This window comes from Habropoda laboriosa, unplaced genomic scaffold, assembly GCF_001263275.1.
Source record: "Habropoda laboriosa isolate 0110345459 unplaced genomic scaffold, ASM126327v1 scaffold145, whole genome shotgun sequence".
NCBI classification, from domain to species: domain Eukaryota; kingdom Metazoa; phylum Arthropoda; class Insecta; order Hymenoptera; family Apidae; genus Habropoda; species Habropoda laboriosa.
The window spans coordinates 1,337,246-1,347,164 of record NW_017100307.1 but is presented as its reverse complement, the minus strand read 5'-3'; positions in this window follow the sequence as shown (position 1 = coordinate 1,347,164).

Here is a 9,919-nt window from a genome sequence, read left to right as displayed (position 1 = left end):
AATTGCCGATAATGTCAGCTCGAAACGCCACAGATAAGGGATCGAACGATTACCATTTAACACGGTTTATATTGCCGGATAATTTGCCGGAATAACGTGACCGAGACTCGATCGATCGCGACTGGCCACGCAGCTAATGGAAAGAAAAAAGATACGGGCTTTGGTTTTAGTGGAAATGAAACGACCCGTTTCGATCAACGGGGGATAGAATTTTTCTGTCGATTTCCGACAGTGTTTATGCCCACTGTGGAATCATTTTCACGCGCAAATACGGCGTAATTTTTTTGGTGAAAAATTGGTTAAACCTGTGGGCGGATCAATTTGTCCGAAATAAATACTCCTCTATCTTAAAATCACAATGGTACCTACGTTCTGTAAATAAAAATTATTCGTATCCCAGAAATGTCCATGTTACTCAAGTCAATTCTTGAAGAAAATCAAAGTGTGACTTTGCAGTTGAAAAATTGGATAAAAGTGTTGAAAATTTCTCCATCCAAAAATAAAGATTATATAGGTCCCAGAAATGTCCCACATTAACGCAAACTCAACGAAGTTCCTCCAGAGTCCTGGTAAAAATCACGTAAAGTCAATTCCTCGTGGCCATCAGCGGAACGATGGTCCCCTAAATCGCATGGAGAACCGAATCGTCTATTGACCTAGCACCAATACGTTGCCCGTAACCAAAAGCGGAAGCGCAATCATACTCAAAGGTACACGGCGATAAAACACCGTTCGGGCAGGCTCCTCGGAAATGAAACTGGCGGAGCATCGACACTTTTCGACGCGCGTCGTTTCTGTGAGGATACGAAACATCCCTGCGCGGTCGTGTGTCAATTTACCGGACAGTTTGGACTCGTAAACACGAATCTCCGGCTCGTAACTATATACCATCCCCGGCGGTTAGCCGCGTGTGTGTCACGTTGCAATAAAATTCGAACAATATCGTCACATCAATATCTCTCTCTATTCGCTACCGAAGATGAGAATGCAAGGGAACGCCGCCACTTTTACGATTGAAAATTCACACTTGTATACGTGTGTATAACAACCATGTGAATATGAGTGAGAGAGAGATAACATCGTCGCGTTTGCCAGGCTTGTTGGGAAACGCAACTCTCGCACATCACTTGGCACAAAGAAAGTTAGCGCCGCGAAAGACGGTGCGACATGAAATTTACACGCGAACCCGTACGCGGTATTATTCCGATTTCTTTCGACTCCCAAGGGGGAGGGGGGTGCCCCGGAAAATCTCGTCTTCCGTCGTGGCGACTGTTTCGACGAAGATGACGTCTTCAACCCTCCCCGGGCGAATAAGTGGGCAAGAACCGGGTCAAACGCGACGACAACGCTCTAATATCTCTTTTCTCACCCTTCACAGCCCTCCGTTTCCGTTCTGGAAACGATATAGGGTACCACTCTCTCCCTCTCGCTCTTTCTTGGTTTCTAGCTAGCTCGAAAATATTTCCGCTCTACGACGAGGATTTTTCTGGAAAGCTAGGTGTCGCAAGATTACGGGGAATTCGTGTGATCGGGAGTAACGAACCGTGCGTCGTTTCTTCCTATTCGTGTTGGTATTTGGGGATCGTGGTTGTAAAACGTGGGATTAAATGTTGCTGGTATAGTTTATGAAAAAAAATTTTAAAAATAGTTTGCAGAATTTAACGATACTTAAAGTGTCTAAAGCAAACGTTTATCTCTTGATTATTTAAAATCAAAGGGTTAATGCTGGGGTCTTTCAACGAGTAAAGAGACAAGAAAACTCCAGTTACGATACTTTCAAAATCTATCGATAAGGATTTTAAAACTTGTGCTCTAAAAAAATATCAGTCGTTTAACCCTAGTGTGTGTCCCTTCGTTCGACTATACACTTAAGGTCTTCGGGTCAAAAAAGACCCAAAGGGTGCTTTCACACCCTCTGACCATTTTTGTTACCAGCACACTATACAAACCTAGACAATAAACTTCTAATCTAACACTAAGGGAACACAAACTCGGCAACAGCAAATGTTATTAAAAATTTAAAGTTATTAAAAAGAAAAAGAACACAATGGGTCAAAATTGACCCGAGGACCGCACCGGGGTTAAAGTTCACAATTGAGTAGTAGTACGAATCCTACTTTCACGACTCACCGTGTACACAGTTTTCCACACCTCGCTATATTTCCTTCGCTGACTATACCTTCCTCGGTACTCTTCCATAAAATTCCACCTGTCCGACCCGAACAGAGCAGGACAACCTCCGTACGCAAGAGAGTAAGTCAGGTGACACATTTTTTTACCGTGCACGACGAAACAAGGGAAAACGTTAGATCCTTGTCTTGCTAGTTAATTGCCACGTCCAACCGGGTAGCCTAACGATACAGCGGACGTTTACAGAAGTGTCGGTCGGGACATGAGTAAGAGGCTAATCCTTCAGCAGAAGATCCGACGAAGGGCGGTGTGTTTTTGGGATGGGCGGCAGGTGCGGGAAGCAACGGGCGAGGAGGGTAAGAACCACAACGGTTCCGGTTCGTAAGGTGGTCGATGGGGGCCGCGGGGTGTGTTTGACGTGAAATTGCGTGACTGGCCCATTCGTCTCCGGCTTATCCTGTGCCACGTGGCCCCCTTTTGCCTTTCTTATCTGGCCATGCACGCACTTTATCCGATATCGTGGGGAACCACGTCGAATCCGTCACTTTCGACCAGCGAGGCACAAACCCCTGCGTGCCGCTGGAACCTTTTTTTTCTTCTTCCGCCTCTTTCCACCGACAAGAAAGCTCCGTCGAGAGGGAAGAAAGAAAACAACAAGCTGGCCTCTGAGGAATAAATTCGAGCGGGAATCTGGGGAAATTGGAAAACATGAAATATTGCCCGGTGTTAATGTGTCTGTATAGAAATGGATGTGCAGTGAGTCGTGGGAATATTCGTAATTGAAATTTTATCAATCCTTGAAATCCTTATCGTGAGTGTCATATTAATTGATATAAACTTTATTGCAGAATAATAATTCGATGGAAAAAAAATGGGAATTTAAGGAGATTGTCTCGTGAATAGGGTGACCGTAGTTTTCCAGAAAACTATATTCTCTTATTTCCCTATTTTCTGGGAAACTATGGAAACTATGGTCACTAACTATGAACTAATTTTTTTGTGTACTCCATTTTCATATTTATTATTCCCAATATCCACAAATTTGTATTTCAACATTTTTTTTCATTTATGATTGCACAGTTCCTTAATTTTCCCCCATTTCTGTCTTCGGGTGTCCGACAGGATTTATTTACGTACAGATACAACGTGTGTGACAGTTCAATCAGCACGCAAAGATTAACGATAGGTGTGATATCGCGAAAGAAGTAATCCTAGCGCATCCGTTTATATTAGAAAAACTGGTGGCGCACTATTATCGACTGGTTCCCGCGATGACATTGATGCTTGGTCGAGGCCAACGTTCTATTTTTACCAGACGCTATCGACGAAGGAAAGAATAACGACAAGGCCACGAGAGGTGGAACACGAAGGAGAAGCGAAGCAGAAGAGACCGTGCGGCGAAATTAGGGCAGTCTGGTAGGAGAATGAGGCGTGAAAGGGGGATGTCGAAAACATTAGGAGTGCCCCTTCGCCCGAAAGCAAATCAAATTTGCTTATGAATGACGGTGATTAGGACTAATGCCTGCTGATTTAGACGTCGGGCATTGTCGTGCTCCGTCGTACGTGTAATTACGATTCCACGTTAAAACCACCCCTCTCTAATCGAAAAACGACAGAAGGAAAAGAAAAAGAACATCACCGACGGGGCAAAAATTTAATCGATTGAAACAAAACAGAAGACAGTCTAATAACTAGTAAAAGTGTAGGATTAGATGGTTGACGAAGATGGATTCTAGCCTGTCGTGAGTGCTAGCAATGACCATTTACCTAATCCGCTAAGCCGAACCGTAAAGAATTGAATTAGAAGCTAGTATCTCGATCGAGACTAGCAAGACTATGGAAAATTATAAACTCGTACATCAGGATAAAGAAAAAAAAGAGGAAAAATAATCGAAGCACTAATCCGAGTATGTAGGTGAAGGTAAAAAAAATAAACTACGAAGAACCTTGACCTTTTTCTCTTATCAAGAACCAATCGAGAAAAACAGGATCCGTCTGAATTGAATCGAAGGGTGTATCGATTCGTTAACCACTTTTTCCTCTCTCTTTCTCTATGTATCGAAGGCCACGTGCTTAGTGTGATTTATTCGAATAGGGCAAATTTGTGTGTCCGACGAAAATCCACGGGGGACGCAGAAGTGGGGGGACCCTTTCCGTGAGTTTAAACCCGAAATTATCATTCCGTGTACGCAAACGCGGGGCCCGAGGTCTTTGAAGAAAGCGCAAGATACAAATAGCGGGTAGATTATGCAGGCACGTGTGCCACGTGCTTCCGAGACTGCAACCCCGTACGACTCGCGTGGCTTCGATCCGCGCATGATAAATTTTATTTACTCACGAGCCTCGCCAATCTTCCAGCCTAGTGTAATTTGCATAACTCTGGCCCGCGTGTCGCGTTACAAATATTTCAGAATTCGCCGAATCGAACGAAACACCGCTTCAAGGGTGCTCCGTTAAAGAAGGAACCATCGCTTTAACCCTTTAACTAAAGAAGACTCGTCTGAGAGGCGAGTTTTAATTTTTATTTCACTATCACAATTGTATGGAGAATTTTCGAAGGTCTAGTCTTTGAGTATCTTTAATTATTGAGAATAAGTAGCATACTATTTGCAAAAAAAATTTCTAATTCTTTATGTGACGTAAATGTTATTTTTTATGCGAAATTCAAAATTTTTAATTCCTAATTTTTTATGCGACAATATAAACGTTATTTTTATAAAGTATTGTAAATTAATAAATCTGCGACGTCTGAAGCACCGTCGTCAGTGCTTACTTAAGTTCGAACCCTGATCCAGATCGTCGTATAACTCGGCTAACAATAAAGATCCTGCGGAATATTTTTCTGCTACTTTCGACAGGTCTCGATTAAAATTTCCCACTGGATTATTCATCGTTCCTCGCGGCAAATTAACACGCTCGGCCTTTGTGCGGGCTCCGCTCGTGCCGGTAAATCTATAACGATGAGACGAAGCTCGAAGGGTAATCAGTCCTAGAAGCACAATAGCTCCTCCCACTCTCTGAACCCCCTTTCTAGTTGCAACCCGCATTTCATTTTCCTTTCTTCCTCCTACGAAGTATTATTATCATTATCGAGGCTCGTATCATTTTTCGCCACTCACGATATCATTGCCCTCCGCTACTCTCCCTCTCTCTCTCATGGTTAAACTGCTTCTACTCCCTCGAACCGGATCCTGTAGACGCGCATAAGTCCTAGGGAGAATCCGAGACTGCAATAACCGAGTTAACTCGGCGACAATACGATAATTTGTACGAATATAGACGCTATGTAGGAACCGAGTTGGTAATAATACACTCTCGAACCCAACCCCCGTCGAATTTATCGTCGCTACATTTCTTCTCGACCACCCCTAATAACCTCGCTAATATTTCCCCTTTACTCGTGCCCATTTCACTCGCGTAAACGATCCGAAACTTATCGAGACGACGACGACGACGAAGAAGAAGAAGAAAGGGAAAGTACCTATCGAAGAAGGGATGTTGTCGTCGAATCACTCAGACTATGGATTTTAGAGTAACGCTTATTCTACTCACTTTGGATTACTGTTTCGTTGAACGTGGGTGTAATGATTTCACTGATGGTTTTTTGGGGTTGTGGGAGAGAGAAAATTAAGAATGCATTCGTCTGAGAAAAATCAGAAGAAATTCAAACGAGATTTCTCCGTTACTTTACTGGAAATAAATAAATAAATAAAGATTGACGAAATAGCGATTTGGTGGACAAATGCCCTGAGTGCGTTAGAATGAGGGTTTGTTGATGATAACTCAGGATGTCGATGGAAAAGTGGAAACGATAGTAATCAGATAGGAATGCATGGGAATAAGGATGAAGATTCGTCGGAGTCAGAGTTTAGAGAACTTTGGTCTGGGTTATTTTATAAATCTTGACACCGCCGATGACCAAAGCCCTCATTTGTCAATGACATGAACAGAAATGCATTTGTTACAATTTCAAGTCAACTATTGAATATTCTACAAGGATCTTGCCTCGAAGAACAGAAGACGCGGGGGCCTCCTGATAAGAAGCTTGTAAAAAACAACGCAGCACTTACCCCAGAACCGTCCAAGAGACCAGAAACACGGAATAATTGTCTAACAAGCGAACGACACCTGAGAAGGATGGAAGCGCCGATAACCGAAATCTCAGTGGGTCATCTATCTTCTCAACGCGACGCACAAGGTTGAAACACCGCGTCGCTAAGGGTCTAACGACCCCTCTATCCTAACGCAAAAACCTCGAGAATTATTTCCAACAGATCCATAGATCCCTAACGAGGATTCCATTTACACGGTCTTGTCCAGTTCTCTTATCCGCTGGAATTGGAAGTAACATCGAGAGATAACGAACACTGGGGTTACAGAGGGGATCGTTTCGTCTGTTACTTCGAGCAGTCGGTAAAATGTATATCGTTTCGTATTTTATCGTTCCCAGAAAGTAAGAGAGAGAATGGAGAGGATTGTAAAAAAAAAGGATGTAAAGTGTAACTGGAGGAAAAATGGGACGGTTAGAGGATTGTTAGAATTTCTTCCGTTCGGAAGGTCCTTTGAAACGGTCGAAATCGTTACGAGGCTCGTAACCGAGCTTACAAAGCTTCACGGCCGAGTCACCTATTTCTCAGTGGCCCTGGGAGATCGTTCGATCGTTACTCTTGATTACCGCGTCGTTACCGTCGAATTACCGGACTCCCGGAGTAACGAAATCCTCCCCCTCGTGGACTGAAGCCAGCGTGCAGGGAAAAAAGGAAAGGAAAGTAGAGGGAGGAGGTCGCGCGCTAGGTAAGACCTCGTTAAAACTGTCCTATAACCTTCGACCTTATACACTTTCGGCAGGAATACCGATTCGCTCTTTTCGTTCGATGGAAAAGAGGAGAAACTAGGACGTTCTCACCTGAGATAGAGGTGAAACGTCGAAATTTTTGGAAAGTTCTGTTAATTGAGATTTTATGGTTGCACAGTGGTAGAGGAAGGTAATAAACCAGCGGTTAATCATGGAAAACAGAATTTACGGTCTTATTATGAAGACGTTCTGTAGACATAGTGCGTGAGGATCAGGGTAAATAGGAGGTCTGCTGAAAGTGTGTGCTTGTTGATAGTTTAGTGGCCCCTAAAAGTCCCAATTGGAGCTTTACGAACATCTAGTGAATTCCTAGATTACTGACTAACACTGTGATCCTTTTACTCCTCTCTCCCTCCCTCCCTCCCTACCCGGATTCGAGGGATGAAATGTAGCCACAATGGCATCATGGTATAAAGTTACGATCGCTCTCTTTCGTGTTTCTTATTTGATCGATAAGCTGGGAGGATTGTTCAAACTACGTGTTTATGTACTATTTTATACACGGAGTAATTCCAATGAAATTGCTCCAAGTAGTAAAAGAAAATCCACCCCCTTCTCTCTGTTACTTAAGTTTCACCGTTTTACAGTTAAATAAATATTTTATGCGCCGTAAAAGGAAAGGAGAAATATTCGATCTACAATTAAAGTGTAATAATAGTAACGAGTTTATTACGTGTCGCCAGAAGTAGGTACTGTGAAATTTAATACAGAGTATATAGGGTTTTCCGATAACACCTTTAGCGCGTTTTTAGGTTAGGTTTGTCAAATGTCGAATGTTTTTGAGGTTATGATTGATAACCGCTATCCATAACCTATTACAATTTTAGTTACGGAGTCGTATACTGTACCAAATGTCATAGAGCCAGTGGAAGAATTGATTTATCGCGATCAAAGTTCAAAGGTAAAATTATCTCGCGAAACAACGATGTTAATTAACCTCCAAAATTCGGCGATTCGACGCCATACTATGACTGTACAATTGGAACTATACAATTGCTTTTGCAATTTGCAATTTTCTTTGGAACTGCATGATTGCTTTTGAACCGAAATTGTGCTTAAATATCATCGGGAATTTCGAAAAAGTGGCTACCTATCAAAAAGGACCGTAGTAGCCATTTGGCCAATATTGAACATCAGGTACAGTTGCAATAAATCGAAATTTATATTAAAATAAAGAAACCAAAATTTTTCAAATTAAAGTACACTTCGTTACAAAAAGAAAAAAACGTCCTGAAGCTTTCATTAGAAAAGCTGTTAACCCTTTCGTGACCAGTGGAACAGATACGTCCCACTTAATTACTCGGACAAACATTGATCTCAGTTTACCACCCATTACAGCCTATATTAATCAATAGCCAACCAACAAATAAAAAAAAACCTAATTCTCTCACGAAAGGGTTAAAATCGAACGTGTAACAGAAAACCTACACAAATCCAACAAAATAAAAAAAAAAAACCTCTCGATTCTGAGGGAAGGTAAAATGGTGTCGCGAGGCGGCCTAAGTGATATCAACCTTAAATCTATGCTCGACGAGCAGTTAACCGGGTTAGAGGCGTCGGTTACGATTACCAGAACTAATTTCATCCGGCTCCCCTCAGCGGAAGCCACGAGGCCGTACAATTCCCTGCAATTTTCGGTCCTCAGAACTACGTAAAAACGATTCCTTCTTTTTCTCTCTCTTTCTCTCTCTCTCTCTTTCTTTACTCTCCCTCTGGTCCCCTCTTCCTCCGCCCATCCTATGCCGTGACACTCGAGCTGTAATAACGAAGTCTACCTTCCCCGTGAAAATTGCGGAATGCAAGTAGCCGGGGCCATTCACGGACTCGTATTGCGGTAGAATAGATGGCGAACACCTCGAAAACCACCCACGCTGCTGCTGCTGCTGCTGCCGTGGAACGAAAACCAGCTCTCCCCCATACACCCCCCTCCCTCTACACACCCCCTTTGCTCGACAGGCCAGAGGGGGTGGCGTAGTACTCGAGGAGGAGAACCCGTGTGTATCGACCACTGACGTCATCCATCCCCACTAAACTACGTCACGTATACGTTCTACCGTCGGAGAGGAGGTTGTCGCAGTGCCGTAGTGACTTTGTGGTGCATCAAAGGGCTCCGCTATACCACCCCGTTACCTTCCCCTATCTCACGCTCGCCAAATCCACACACACATACAACCACCTCGTACAAGCTTGACCAGAAGGATTCTAAAACGATTTTATCACCGACCTTAAAAACCATCCTCTGACTGTGTAAATTCGATTATCCGTGTGATTCGTAGGTGTATCAATTTTTTTTTGCCTTAAACTTTACGAGCTAGCCGAGAAGTTACTTGTTCTCGTAACGTTTGTACCATTTTCGACCGACCAGATCAGCCACGTTAACATCCCTCCTATACGAGTGTTACTATACGCACACACACACACTCACACTCTCTTTCTCTCGTACAACGGGTGTTTCCGTGTGAATGTTTCGTACGTGAGGTATGCAAACGTTTCGAGAGCTCTATTACGGTCGAACGATTCTGTTCGGTTGCCGCGAATTTTTACGCGGCTCCATGTCGCACCCCTAAAGCATCACGGGGGCTCTCGCGCGCGCGCGCGCGCACACACGCTTTCGATCATGTTCCCCTGTGCTTTTTCGAGGCTCGTGAACCCACGCGTACATCCTAGTGGCGGGAAATCTTGTTTGTATACGAATAACACACACGATAGAGAGGTGTAACACGCGTTTTTTTTCTTTTTTTCGTTGATAAATATAGCGGAACACAGTTGGAGCAAGTTGAAATCTCCGGGGTAGGTAAATCGGCGTGATATCGGTTCGTTTTGGTAAACGTACAGGTGTTTAACTATGAAATATACCGGGAAATTTCGCCCGATACCGGCGTTAATCATTCGATAATTGAATTTTCGAAACTGATTCAAATAAGCCGCGAGGAA